We start from the raw sequence: 14578 nt of genomic DNA, 5'->3' as shown, positions 1-14578 counted from the left end.
CAATGTTTCCAAACTCAAAGCCTTGCACCAAAGGCCAGTTGCTTTCTAGGTGAATATTTACTTTCTTCCTGACTTGAAGTTACACTTAAGTTTGATAATGAATCCCATCAATTAATTGTTTCTCTATTCTTCTGCTCCAACTTTCTCCCTCCCTTCCTTTCAATCCCCCCTCCCTTGCTTTCTCTGTCTTAAAATCTCTAATGAGTATTGTGCTTGAAACACTCTGACTTAGTGCCCTCTTCTGTTGAAAAGTTTCAGTGCACACCCAGGCAAGTTCTCTTGTTCCCAAGCAGCCTGAAAGATATTGAAATTCTTGGGAACAAGCCGACAAGGCCTGTATGCAGGTTGAAGATTGTGTAAAAGGAACTTTCTGGCATATGGGGTCAAAAAGGGAATTCAAAAGGACTTCATTTTCATTATCTTGACAGCAGAACACCTGAAAATTTGATTTGTCTCACTCTTTTTTTCCAATAATATGCCGTAAACATTTTTCAATTCCTTAATATTTCTGATTTCCTGAACACCAGTACTCTTTTATAGGCCAAGAAAACCAAGTTTTGCATGCTGTCTCCATCAGACAGGGAATATTGCCTATTTCATTACACTAATGCCAACATTTTTCAAAATTGTTATGACAAAAGAGAATACTTTAATTTATAACCTGTCCTTGATGACAGACCATTGCCTTATCCTTTCACTTGCTTGGGGGAAGAGGAATATGTGAGACAGAGGACAACACTCTCCCTTCTCATCAGATTGTAACTGAAGAGGAATGAAAAAGAGTCAGCTCAGAAGCACTCGTAGAATAGAGCGGATGCCCCAAGACTATGCTATGAATGGCCACTCAGCGTTTCTTCTCCAGCATGCTCCTTGAACTTGACTCCTGTCCTCCATGAGGCAAACTCAAACTCCCAGAATTGGTGCTTGAATTAGTCATCTCTTTACCGGTTTGAATTTTTTTTTTTTTTTTTTTTTTAACATGGGCAGGCACCAGGAATCAAACCTGGGTCCTCCGGCATGGCAGGCACGCATTCTTGCCTGCTGAGCCACCGTGGCCCACCCCGGTTTGAGTTTTTAAAGCATCCATCTTGATGCTTTGACTACAACCAAATAAATGATGTCATCATCAGTGGAACCGGGTATCTTGGTTAGATCTCAGGGTCCAAAAAATGAAACTCCCCATAGATATGATTTTCATGGTTAAGAGATAAATTTGCTCCCCATGAAGTTATGATTTTTATCAAAAAATAATCTTTAAGATTGCTAGAATAAATGTTAACCAGTATGTACTACCATCATTGCTTTCACAATATGTGGGTTGTGACAAGTCATATATACTCTCTAAACCTGAATGAAATAACACTTGCCCTATCTAACTCAAACTTTGTTGCTGGTAGGATCAAATGAAATGACGTGAAAGTACTTTTTATAATATAAAGCCAAGGAGTGTCACCTACCAAATATAAAATCAAATAGTCCATTTTGGATTTGTAAATGACACCATCTGGGAACTCACTTTGATAGTTTGCCTTCAAAAGGGCTCTGTTTGTTATAAAAGTTTAGCAGTGATGTAACCTATATATAATTGTCCTCGAGGGCTTAGAGAGAACTACTACAGCACCACGATTGAGATGCATAAGGAGAAAAGTTTAGTGCATCAAATTGTCCCCAACCTGAATGGTCTGTGCAAGACTTTTGTTATAATAATTTTATGTTCTGAATTAGTTAGCTTGTTTAAGATCAAGGAGCACACACCCACACCATGTTCAATAGGGTGTGTTGCAAGGATATGTGGGAACTTGGACTTGCAAGAAAGGCAGGGAAGCTCTGGCCATTGCCTCATCTAATCATCATACTACAGGACACTAAGAGGATACTATAGGAACAATGTACTTTTATCCACAACAACAAATTTAGCTAAAATGAATTACCTTGTTTTTTGGTTTACTCGCATTTATATTTCCCAAAAGAGTTATTTTATTTGAGTCCACTTGTCACCATTTACCGTGGAGTATCATCCTCAGGCAGGGTGCTAGCCAGACCACCTCAGAGGTAGCTGGGTCCCCATCAGGCCTTATATTGTTACCCTCAGCTTGTCCCCTACCTAGTCTGCTACGGCTGTGATCATAGGGTTGGTTTCCCCTGATGTGTATATCATAAACCAGAGCAGCACAGATAGGAGGGAATCACTCAATCTCTTACTTTAGGATGGGGGTCTGAATGTATAATTCTTTTTCTAATAGAAATAATATATGCATAATAAATAATATAGGGCATATGTTATGTTGTTTATAACAGAATATGTTAAATATTGTATATGTGAATATATGTATATGTAACCAAATGAGTCCATGTCTCCTCCATACTTCCCTTTAGTACCTCTCATTGATTTATTTATTCAGTCATTCACTGTTTTATTTTACTGTCATCCAACAGATACAATAAGGGGCTCAAAATAAACCAAGTCCTCTGGTGCCTAGTGCCTTTATTACCTCCACTATACACCTCTTGCACTTCCACCCCCCACATCCTCTCAGAACTTTTGAGAGTACCCTGCTGTGGTAGTTAGGTTCGGGTGTCAACTTGGCTAGGTGACGGTGCCTAGTTCTATTGCTGTAGACATGAGCCAATGGCATGTGAACCTCATCTGTTGCTGATTACATCTGCAGTCAGTTAGGAGGAGTGCCTGCTGCAATGAATGATGTTTGATTTAATTGGCTGGTGCTTAAATGAGAGAGCTCAAGGTAGCACAGCCCAAGCAGCTCAGCATACCTCATCTCAGCACTTGCAGCTCAGCCCAGGCCTTTGGAGATGCAGAAAGGAATCACCCTGGGGAAAGTTGTTGGAACCCAGAGGCCTGGAGAGAAGGTCAGCAGAGATCACCCTGTGCCTTCCCATGTAAGAAAGAACCTCAGCTGAAAGTTAGCTGCCTTTCCTCTGAAGAACTATATGTTAACTAAGTAAATCCCCTTTTATTGAAAGCCAATCCATCTGTGGTGTGTTGCATTTCGGCAGCTAGCCAACTAGAATACCTGCATAGGCAGTATTCACGCTCCAGACCTTTAAGGCTGCTTCAACACATCAAAAATTACAGCTCCTATACTTCTATCTTTCAGAGTCCTAATGCCCAGAAGGTAACTACTAATGTGGCAAAATGCTAATGTGCTAACTGTGATAATATGGTATATCTTTCAGGTAAATTACTTGCTCTTGAAATGAGACCCCTCTGAGGAGAATTCTTTCACCCAAAGGAGCAAAACTGGCTATATAATTTGCGGTGCCCAGGGTGAAATGAAAATGCAGGGCCTCTTGTCAAAAATTTTTAAGGGAACAAGATGTTTCAGGGCTCCATCACCCATAGAAGCTTTGAAGAACCACCAAGAACTGGGAGAAAAATATTTCTAAAAGCTCCAGAAAACAATTAAAGGACAGAAGTGCCAAATCAAGAAAAAGGCTACATAAAAGAAATAGGATTTCCTGGCATCAAGGCTGAACCCTCCCTGTTCTAGTTTGGTAGCTGCTGGAATGTGATATACCAGAAACAGCAGCTTTCAAAAGGGGAATTTATTAAGTTGCAAGTTTAGAGTTCTAAGCCATAAAAATGTCCACATTAAAGCAAGTCTGTGAAAAAATCCAAATTAAGGCACCATCAAGAGGTTACCTTAGCTCAAGAAGGCCACTGAAGTTCGAGTTTTCTTTCTCACCTGGAAAGGCATATGGTGAACATGGTGACATCTACTAGCAGTCTCTCTAGGCTTCTTGTTTCATGAAGCTCCCTCAGGGGCATCTTCCTTCTTCATCTCCGAAGGTCTCTGGCTGCATGGGCTCTGTGGCTCTCAAGCATTTTCCAAAATGGTTCCCTTTTAAAGAGCTTCAGTAAGCAACCCCACCTTGAATGGATAGAGACACAACTCCATGGAAACAATCAAAAAGCTCCACCCAGCAATACTGAATGAGGATTAAAGGACATGGCTTTTCTGGGGTCCACCACAGATTCAAACCAGCACACTCCCCTGCCCTTACTGGCTCAGAACAGAACCATCCCATGGTCCGCAGTGCTGTGTGCCTGGTGCTGGTTCTGGAGGGAGCAGAGTAGCTCTTGTGCACATACTGGGCATATGTTTGTCTGGGTAGTGGCCCCAGGGACTCACCATCCCAGAACTTGCCCTGCATGTAGAAGGCAGCTCACAGAGCTCTCCTACAGAACTGTGGGAGAGCAGTCAAATAGTTGCCTGGGAAAAGGGATTGTTGGCAATAGAATATACAGTGCCCAGGAGCTATTGATTGCTGTTCTTCTCAGAAATATCTGCAAACTGGATGATTTCAATTGTCTTATCTTCAAGTTCACTGATTCTTCTGCCAGTTCCAATCTGCTCTTGAACCCCTTTTGGGAATTTTTAAATTCTATTACTGTGGTCTTCAGGTCTGTTTGATTCCTTTTCATAATTTCTGTCTCTCTATTGATATTCTCTTTGTGTTCGTCTATCATTTGTATGATTTATTTTAGTCTTTTTGTCCTTGCTTTCCTTTAGATCTTTGAGCATAGTTAGGGCCATTTCTTTTCCCGTCAGTATTTTTATTTGATATACTAAGTCAATAGAATAAAAACACGTAATTGTCATTTTTAAAGTTCTAGGTATATTGTTTTAACTTTCAAAATTTTAGGTAAGCCAAAAGGTATAAATTCAGTCCAAACTTGACAGAGCATTCCCCAAAAGGTAGTCTCTTGGCCTTTGAATGTTTCTATCTGCAAGTCAAGTAAATTCTGAAGTCACCATATTCTAAGGGTTTTCAAAATTGAAAACCTTATATGCAATAAATACTTATTAAACTAAAGTGAATTGACAGGCACCTTTAGTTACACCATTCCTAACAACCAAATCTGCTATTCCTTTTCAATCTTCTGGTGACATGATTGGATAGGATGTTAAATTCAAGTTGGTGAGATCCTTGGAAGAAATAGCAGTGTCCTTTGGTGTAGAAGACTGCATTGATTTTAGGCCCAATTCCTAGAAGATTTCTGGTAATCAATTTGGGATAATGAGGGTCCATGCATTGCCTTTTCTCATCGTACCTCCAATACCAGCTATCTACAAAGAAGTAGGTTTTTCAGAGAGGTGGGTTAAAAATGGCTGCATCAATCTTTTTCAGAGTTAGGGAAACCCAAAGAATGTATGCTCTTAGGATAGTTTGGTTGTGTTCTTAAATTGCTGATTAACCAGTACTTGTTATCTTTAAAAATTTCATTTCTGGCTCCAATTTCATAAGCAGCTTGAACACCAGATGGCAAAGTTGGCCATAATTCATAAATTAAACTAATGCTGATCTTAGATATCTCAGCATGCTTCCACCAGAAGAACTGGTCTTTAAAGAAAAATATTTTATTTCCAATTGTAATGACAGCATCAAACCTCAAATTGAGGCCACACAATTGTGTATTGGTGGGATCAGGCATGGGTTGGTGCTGCTCTGGGCTTCCCTAGAGGAACTGAATGCTGTGTATGTCATTAGTAGAGAAGCTAAATGTGTGGGGGTCAACATAACTGTAGGTGGGAAACATTATGGCCCTTTGGTCATTAGAATAGTCAAGACCCAAGGAATGGCCAATCTCACGAACCGTGACAAGAAACAAGTTTAAGCCACTGTTGTTTTTAGTCCACATTTCACCCTCGTCAAAATGTGTATCTCCTCCAATACCAACTCCAGGTCCAAAACCATAGGCTAAAACTCCACTTTTTCCATCAAAAGGGTAGAAGTCTCTATGAGCTTGGCATGAAAAAGAGATCATAATGTCAGCCTCACCTGCATTAATCTTTATGAATTTCAGGGGTGTCACATCACTCCATACTTGGAGAACTTCTGGATGGCATAGTTGACTTCTGCAGGCACCAGGTTAGGGGTATAATTGTTGGTTCTGTAGGTGATATAATGTATCTGCCATTCTGGGCCCCCTGGTAATGTGTTTAAATGATGAATGTCCAGCACTCCACTTCGAGGAGTGTGCACCATTGCCAGAGTAGATGTGTTCAGTTGCCCAGTCACTTTTAACCCTAAGAACTACTGCATTTCCTGGATTTTAATCTGCATGAAGTTCCCATTGTCTTTTTTTTTTTTTGTCACCGGAAATCTTTCCATGTCAAGGTCATAAAAGGCTCCCAAATACCTTTCAGCAAACACCATATCATATTCTTCTGCATCTCTGGCCAGAGGAACAGATCCGGAAGTAGTAACTTAACAGGATGAGACTCAATAGAAGAAACTTCATTCTAAACTTCTCCCAAATGGCTTAACCCAATTTACACTGCTCCTTTTCAATTTAGGGCCATTTTTTTAAAACTTTTTTTATTGTACAGTATAGTATATATACAAAGCAAAGAAATAAGAAAGCATTAGTTTTCAAAGCACTCTTAAGCAAGTAGTTACGGGACAGATCCCAAAGTTTGTCATGGGCTACCATATGATTCAGAATATAGGAGGCCAGAAGGCTTAAATGTTTTTTTATAATCAAAATCGACTTTTTCTCTTTCTTTTTTGTGTGAAAAATAGCAAATATACAAAAAAGAAATAAATTTCAAAGCACAGCACCACAGTTAGTTGTAGAATATATTTCACAGTTTGACATGGGTTATGATCCCACAATTTTAGTTTTTTACTTCTGGCTGCTTTAAGATACTGGAGACTAAAACAGATATCAGTTTACTGATTTAACATTCCTATTCATTTGTCAAATCCTATCTTCACTGTATAACTCCACCATCACCTTTGATCTTTCCATTTCTCTCTTTAGGGGTGTTTGGGCTATGGCCATTCTAACTTTTTCATATTGTAGGGGCTTGTCACTAATATGGAATAGGGAGATGGAATTATCTGATGCTCTGGGGAGGCTGGATCCTCTAGGTTCCAGGATTTATCTGGACCAGGGACCCATCTGGAGGTTGCAGGTTTCTGGAAACTTACTCTAGTGCCTGCAACATTTGTGGAATCTTATGTATTGCCCTAGGTGTTCATTAAGGATTGGCTGGAATGGTCCTGGTTGGGGTTTGGCAGGTTATTATAGGTAGCAAGGTCTACCTATAATAACTTAAGTAAGAGCAATCTCCAGAGTAGCTTCTCAACTGTATTTGAACTCTTTCTGCCACTGATACTTTATTAATTACACTTCTTTTCCCCCTTTAGGTCAGGATGAAATTGTTGATCCCGTGGTGCCAGGGCCAGATTCATCCCTGGGAATCATCTCCCACGTTGAAAGAAGGCTTTTTTTTTTTTTTTGCATGTGCAGGCTCCAGGAATCGAACCCACATATCAGATGAGAATTCTACCACTGAGCTATCCTTGCCCCAGCCTTAGGGCCATTTTTAAAAGTTTTTTCCGGTATGTTTCAGGTCTGGTCTTCCTTACTAATGATTTCTACTGCTTTTATCTTTTCCTTCCTGTTTCTTTGTATGTTTGCTAATCTTCTGTTGAAACCTGAACATTTTTAAATTTGAAGGTGTTATTGCTGGATACAAGTTTAATGAATACCCGCCTCAGAGTCTAAATTCCTTGAATGCCAGGAGCTAACAAAAAAATATATGCTCAAATAAAACAAACAGACAAAAATACATATGCTCAAGAGCAGATTGGAACTGGCAGAAGAAAGAATCAGTGAACCTGAAGATAAGACAATTGAAATCATCCAGTCTGAGGAGAAGAAAGAAGAAACAATGAAGAAAAGTAAGCATTTCTTTAACTTGATAACTGTACTTAAGGTGGCTACATAAATGAATATCCTTGTCCTTAGGAAATGTACATGGCAATATTATGTGTTCAAAGAATATGATGCATACAACCTACTCTCAAGAGTTCACAAAATGGATTGATAAATTGATAGACAGATAGATAAACAGATTAGACAGGTTGATACATGATTAGATTGTGGATAGATAGATAAATAGATTTTGCAAATGTGGCAAAATGTTAAAATTGGTAATCTGGGAATCGGGGTGGATAGAGGTATATTGGAGGTTTTCTATGTTGTTTGTATTATTTTTGTAAATATTCTGCAAGTTTGAAAAAACTTAAAAATAAAAAGTTTTTTTAAAAATTATTAAGAAGTTCAAGATAACAAAACAGAACATTAAACCAAGCATGGAGCCCTTTTAAATATAGGGACTTGTGCAACTGAAACACTGCACACCCAGGAAGCCAGCCCTGCAAAGGACTGATGACATGGTGGAGTTTGAAATAACATTTAGGCCATGGGGAAGATGGTTTGTATGGGTAGTCCTCTTGCTATCTATGGTAGATTGGATTATGTGCCCCAATTTAGACATGTTCTTTATTGTAATCCACATTTCTATGGGTGTGAATCCATTGAAGATAGAATCTCTTGAAGATAATAATTGAAGGTGCAGCCCAACTGAATGAGGTTGGGCCTTAATTTGGACTACTGAAGTATTTTATAAGCAGAAGAAATTTAGACACATAGAGAGAGAGCCACAGAGAAGAGCTGGAAGCTGGAACTCAAGGAAATACAAGAGGAAAGAGTATTCAGAAAGTCAAGGAATTCAAGGATCACTGCCAACCAGAATGCTACAGAGACCAGCAGGAAGCAAACTCTCTAGCCTCTGCAACTATATGCCAATAGATTCCTTTATAGAATTGTGATTCATTGAATAGTATTTGTGATGGCAGCCTAGCAAAACTAAGAAACCATACTTCAAATTATACCACCTAGGCAAGTCCCTGTTCAAACCACTTTAAAAACTCTGTGTTTTCCAGAACTAAAGGAAAGAATAAAGCTCTCTGGAGATCACTAGAATACAGGAAGAAAGAAGTGTCAAACAATAAGAGAACTAGAAATACTAAATAATCTGCTCAAGGTCACATAATCAGTATGTATTTGAGCCAAGACTACAGCACCCTTCTCATTCCCCTCTACCCTCTGCCTGCCTCTGGCACTAGAGTGTCCACAGAGCTTGGAAATACAGGGGAAATAGCATACCTATTTTAGTTCAGATTGCCATTTGGAACCATTGCTTTAAAAATAGAGGCCCTTCACCTCAAAAGATGTCTAGAGGATGAAAAATATATATTGAGCATATTATTTGAAAGTGTAACTAAAACATACTTTGTTTTTATCAGATAGAAAATTTATTGAGTATGCATGCAAGAAGGACATCTGGACACTCTGGCAAAGAAAGAGGTAAGAAGCAAGAGTCCCCAATACTGTGGGACCATCTGCTTTTATAGATTTTTGTTCCCTTTGTAATTTTTATTAACTATTTTACTACCTTCCCCTTTTTCCTTCTTCACTGATGCTTGAGCGTAGATGGCTCACTCAGGTGGGATTAGTTGACTCCACACTTCGCCCTAGATGACTCACTCAGGTGGGATCCTTTGGCCCCCAAGTGCTGTTTATTGTGGTTCTTCTCAGAGATATCTTTCTCCTTGTGGTTTGACCATTCTGGGAATTTTCCCTTTTCTTAGCCGGTCAGCTACTGCCCTAACTCTAACTCAGCCTCAGCTTCCCCCTCAGAAAGTTCTAGCTCCCTTATGTTAAGGGAATTTGGGCTAATGTTCTGCCTTCTGTAGCTGCTTCCAGCTGTCAGTGTGTCACAGGCTCTACTTGTGGAAGCCTTGAAGTCTCTGGCTATGCCGTTGAGTGTGGCTGGTTGAGCAAGGTACCTCTGGCAAGGAGAAGGTTGTTGTGAAAGGTTTGTAATCTGGAAGAAACAAGCTGGGTAAGAAATTGTATACATGGTACATGGTCTGAACAGAAGCAGAAGCAAGATGAAGCTGAGGGTATTCTTTAGAGTTTTTAGGAACACTGTTGGTATCCTCAGGAACTGGGTATCCTCAGGACATTCTTCCCTGGAAGATGCCTAGACCTCCACTCCCAAGGCGGGGGGGGAGGGGCACTCACCCCACATGAGAGAAGTCTAAGACAGTGTTCCCAGTAATGCCTTTGCCCTCTAGTTTCTTGATTCCTGAGGGCTAAAAGTGAGCAGGCTCTAGAAGAAGGGAAGCTTTGTATTCGGCCACAGTGGGTCTCAGTAGAGCTGACCGACCAAGGCCTGGAGGGGAGACATTTCCGTTGGAAAGCACTTAATTCCTTGGAGCATAGACCAAAGGTGATGCCCTAGAATGTCAAAGACAACATCTTGATTGGTACAAGAATCCTTAGCCTAGAATCCTGTGTCACAAAAGAAGGAATGTCTCAGAAGACATTGAAAGAGGAGAAAGAGAGACAGAGGAGAAAGAGAGAAGCCCTCATGGAGGTAGGGGAGAGGACCTCTGTGGAGGGGATGAAAAGAACAGATCCAGAAGGAGGAAAAGTCTGGGTCCTCAGAGAAGAGGAAAGGAAGGAGTGTGGAGGAGTCTTGGAGAGCTGAAGAGGTGGGGAGAAGACAGAGGGACTTGATTTGGCTCCCATCAGACTCCTGCTTGTTACGGGAGTAGCCCCCAGTCAGGTCTCAAGGGCAGCGTCACCCACTACAGTGAGGCTCCTTGGATCTGCAGGGCATGGAGACAGGCTTCTGTCCCCTCCAAGAAGGGAGACAGAGAACTCAGAGCAGACTGAGTTAACGTCCTGGGGGAGCCAGATCAGAGCCTCTAGGTTCTTAGAGACACAGCATTGCATGATCATGTAGGAGAGGATAACAATGAGCCAAGCAAGAGGAAAAAGTGAAAGCACACAGCCAAGCCTCCCAGTCAATAGTCATAACTTACCACACCAGAAGGTCAGAAAGGGGAAGTGTCTCCTGGCTGGCTTGCCAAAATATGTTGCCAGATTTGGCCTGCTAGGTTCTTGGCCATGCTGCAAGAAAGAATTCAAAGGCAGAGCACAGAGAGTAAGCAAGCAGAAAATATATTCAGCATGCATGTAAGAAGGACATGTGGGCACTCTCTCAAAGAAAGAAATGAGAGGCAAGAAGCCCTAACATACATTTAAAAAATAAATTTATTCCACATCTACCAACTTTTCAGACACCCTATACATGTATTGACATTGAAAGACATCATTGTATATTATTGAGTGAATGATCATATATTTTTGATAATATGTAGCAATATGCAGCTACATATAGTAAGAATACTAAGATGGAGAGTAGGAAGGGGACAAGCAGTCCTTTTTAAGCTCACACACTTTTGCATTATTTAAATTGTTTGCCATGAGCATTGTATTACTCACACAATTAGTTTTGAAAAGATATTTTTATCTTGAGGGGTATGCTGGTTTGAAAGGATTTATGTACCCTAGGAAAGCCATATTTTAATCCTAATTAATCTTGTGGGTGCAACAGTTTCTTCTAATCCCTAGTCAGTACTATAGAGACTTGATTAGGTTATCTTCACGGAGATGTGACTCAATCAACTGTGGGCATTAAACTTGATTGGATGGAGATGTGTTTCCACCCATTCTATGTGGGTCTTGATTAGTTTACTGGAATCCTATTAAAAAGGGGAGACTTTTGGAGAGAGTTCCTTTTGAAGATGATGAGAGAACCAGAGTCCACCAGTCAGTGACCTTTGGAGATGAAGAAGGAGCAGGCCACGGGGGAGCATCATGAAGCAGGAGGTCTGGAAAGAAAGCTAGCAGATTTCACCATGTTCACAACATACCTTTCCAACTGAGAGAGAAACCCTGAACTTCATTGGCCTTCTTGAACCAAGGTATCTTTCTATTGATGCCTTAGATTGGACATTTTTGTAGCCTTGCTTTGGATTGGGACATTTGCATGGACTTAGAACTGTAAACTTGCAACTTACTAAATTTCCCCCTTTTAAAAGCCATTCTATTTCTGGCATATTGTATTCCAGCAGTTAGCAAATATAGAACAAGGGGCTACAAAGAAGAAACAAATAGATCAAAAATAGACCTCATAGGAGTGGGAAAGAGACTGAAACTGCAGGTTTGGAACTACCTGGCTGGCCACTGTTTGATCCCTCTGAGATCTGTTTCATTACTTTGAGGGTGAGTCAATCCCCCAGATTCAGAGGCTGTCCAAAATCAGTGTGGACCCTTAGCTTTCCAAGAGACCTTACCCATTACCTGGTTTAATTTCCCAGTAGTTATACAACTTTCTATAGTCTCAGTCCTTAATCAACTTCTTTCTATTCTTCCTGTTGCTATAGACTAATAGTTGTTAGACGATTTTCTTATGTGAAATTTCTCTCCTTAAAACCAATAATTATTCTAGCTATGCTCTTCAAAACACAATAGAAAAATATGTATCCCATCTTCTATGCCAGTCATATTATTTGCCAGCTGTCATGTCTATTCTTACTCTTCTCTTTTCCAAACTCAATTAACACCTCAGTCCCTCTCCATGTGATCTTACATTGTTATAGCTTCTTTGGACTCATTTAACTCTCTTTAAATGTGGCATAATTGAGAATAACACCTTACATGTGACCTGAACAAAGTATAGCAAACTGTACTTCTATTATGCAACATAAGATTATATCAGCTCATTTAGCAGCCACATCATACTGTCGGCTCTAGATCAGCTTATACTGCCTAAAAGTCATGGATCGCTATCAGTGTGGTTTGTTTCCTTTCTGAAAAAAATTTAAAGTTTTTGAAACTAAATCCAGGCATTATTTATTTTTTCAGTTCAACATTTCCTCTATCAAGTTGAGATATTTAAAGAATGTGCCTTTACATGCACAAATGTAAACTTTGTGGTATTCTTATTCTTTTATTCTAAAGATTATGAATACATGTTCACTGTGAAATGTTTTGAAAACACAAATATATAAGCAAAAACAAGACAGTAAAAATTGCCATTTAATTTAGCACCCAGATGTTATTACTATTAATATTTTTGTTAAATTAATCCCCACTTCTTTCTATGCATAATTATGCTTTCTCCCAATAACTGGATCATATAATATACACTGCTTATAACCATATTTTTTATTTAACAATATATTATGACTTCTTTTCCTTGTTATTAAATATTCCTCTCCACCAAAGTTAGAAGGATATCACCTTCTATCATGTAGTCTACCTTACTTTGTTTATTCAATCACATGTTCCTGGATATTTACTTCTATTTTATCCATATTATAAGAAGGACTGTGAAGAATCATCTTATACTTATTTTTTGTGTGTATATCCAACATGATTTCTTTAGAAATCGTTCCTAGAAGTAACACAATAAAAAGGTAAGACTTTGTGGAATTGTAACCCATGCCAAGCTCTGAAATCTGTTCTACAACTGATTGCTGTGATGTACTTTTGAAATTTATTGCTTTTTTGTATATTTGTTATTTTTCACAAAAAAGAAAAAAGGAGAAGGGGGAGTATAACAGAGAAGACAGGATTTGACAAATGAGTATGATGCTGAATCATTATATTGATATTTCTTATGGTCTCCAGTGTCTTGGAGCAGCTAGAAGAAAAAAACAAAAAGTCATGGAACTGTAAACTTTACCGAACTTTAAAATCTGCTCTATAACTACTTGTTAAAGTGTATTTGGTATTTCATTGCTTTTTTGTATATATGTTATATTTCACAATTTAAGAAAAAGGTAAGCCTTTTGAATTTTTTGACACCTGTTGTTGGACTGCCCTTCAGAAAGATTGTGCAAATCTGTATCCCCACTAGCAGTATTTCAGAGAATCCGTCTTGCACTGTCACCAAAACTTGAACCTATTTTAATCTAGATTGTTTTGAAAATGTATTTTGCAAGCCTCTAAAGTTGGACAAATGTTGATAACTCTACAAACAGGATGCTTGACTATGGGATTTGGGTCAGGATATACATTTCAATATTAAATTATTCATAGACTCTCTGATTCATTACCCTACTTTTGGATTACATATCACAAATCTCTGTGAATCCTAGGTGGCACTCAAAGTCTCATACCTCTGAGAAAGCTTACATATGCACTTACATTCTTTGCTGAAATGTTTATGGAAGCAGTGCCCTACTGCAAGCTTTGGAAAAGATGGAAATAATGGCTGAGAATGAACTAGAAAGTATTTCAGCAGATGAATTAAGAGGAGTATTGAAAGAATGTGAATGGTGGAGTCATCTTGAGTACTGGGGTTTTGAAGAATTCTTTGATAATAAGTTCCGTAACCTTAGGGTACTTATTTGATCACAGATGCTTGTCTAATCCCTAGTGGCAGCTAAATCTTCAGGATCCCTTTTTAAACTAAAATTGAAGAGGGAAATGATGACCTATTTCTCTGTGTCAATCTCCTTGTCAGATAGGAATAGGCCATGTTTCTAACTTCCAAACACGATGAAAACAATAGACATCTTTGTGTGTACTGAAGTCCCATTACAGGCTGTAGAGGAAACTCAACTGCTTAAAGAGAAGAGAAAGCACCAGAGCTGTGCTCTAGCCTTCACTGGTTTTCTCTTCACTGCTAGATACAATGACTCAAAGACTTCTTGCCAATGAAGAGGGCCCAGGCAGATATGGAAAAGCAAAAACACTTGGAGTTTATTTTAGTATTCACATTTTAAGAACAGCTTTACGTTTTTGTGAGAAAATGATAACATACCTGTTGTAACAAAATAAAATACGAAAAGTATAGAGAACAAATTAAAAATCATCTAGTCATAATACCCAGAGTCA

General features: G+C 39.1%; 1 pseudogene; it reads right to left on the bottom strand.

Moving 5' to 3' along the window:
- Positions 1-4869: 4869 nt before the first annotated feature.
- Positions 4870-6265, bottom strand: LOC143666084 (macrophage metalloelastase pseudogene; annotated as a pseudogene).
- Positions 6266-14578: the final 8313 nt, after the last annotated feature.

Source organism: Tamandua tetradactyla, chromosome 22 (genome assembly GCF_023851605.1).
Source record: "Tamandua tetradactyla isolate mTamTet1 chromosome 22, mTamTet1.pri, whole genome shotgun sequence".
In the NCBI taxonomy this organism is placed as follows: Eukaryota; Metazoa; Chordata; class Mammalia; order Pilosa; family Myrmecophagidae; genus Tamandua; species Tamandua tetradactyla.
This window is presented reverse-complemented; position numbering and strand designations above follow the sequence as displayed.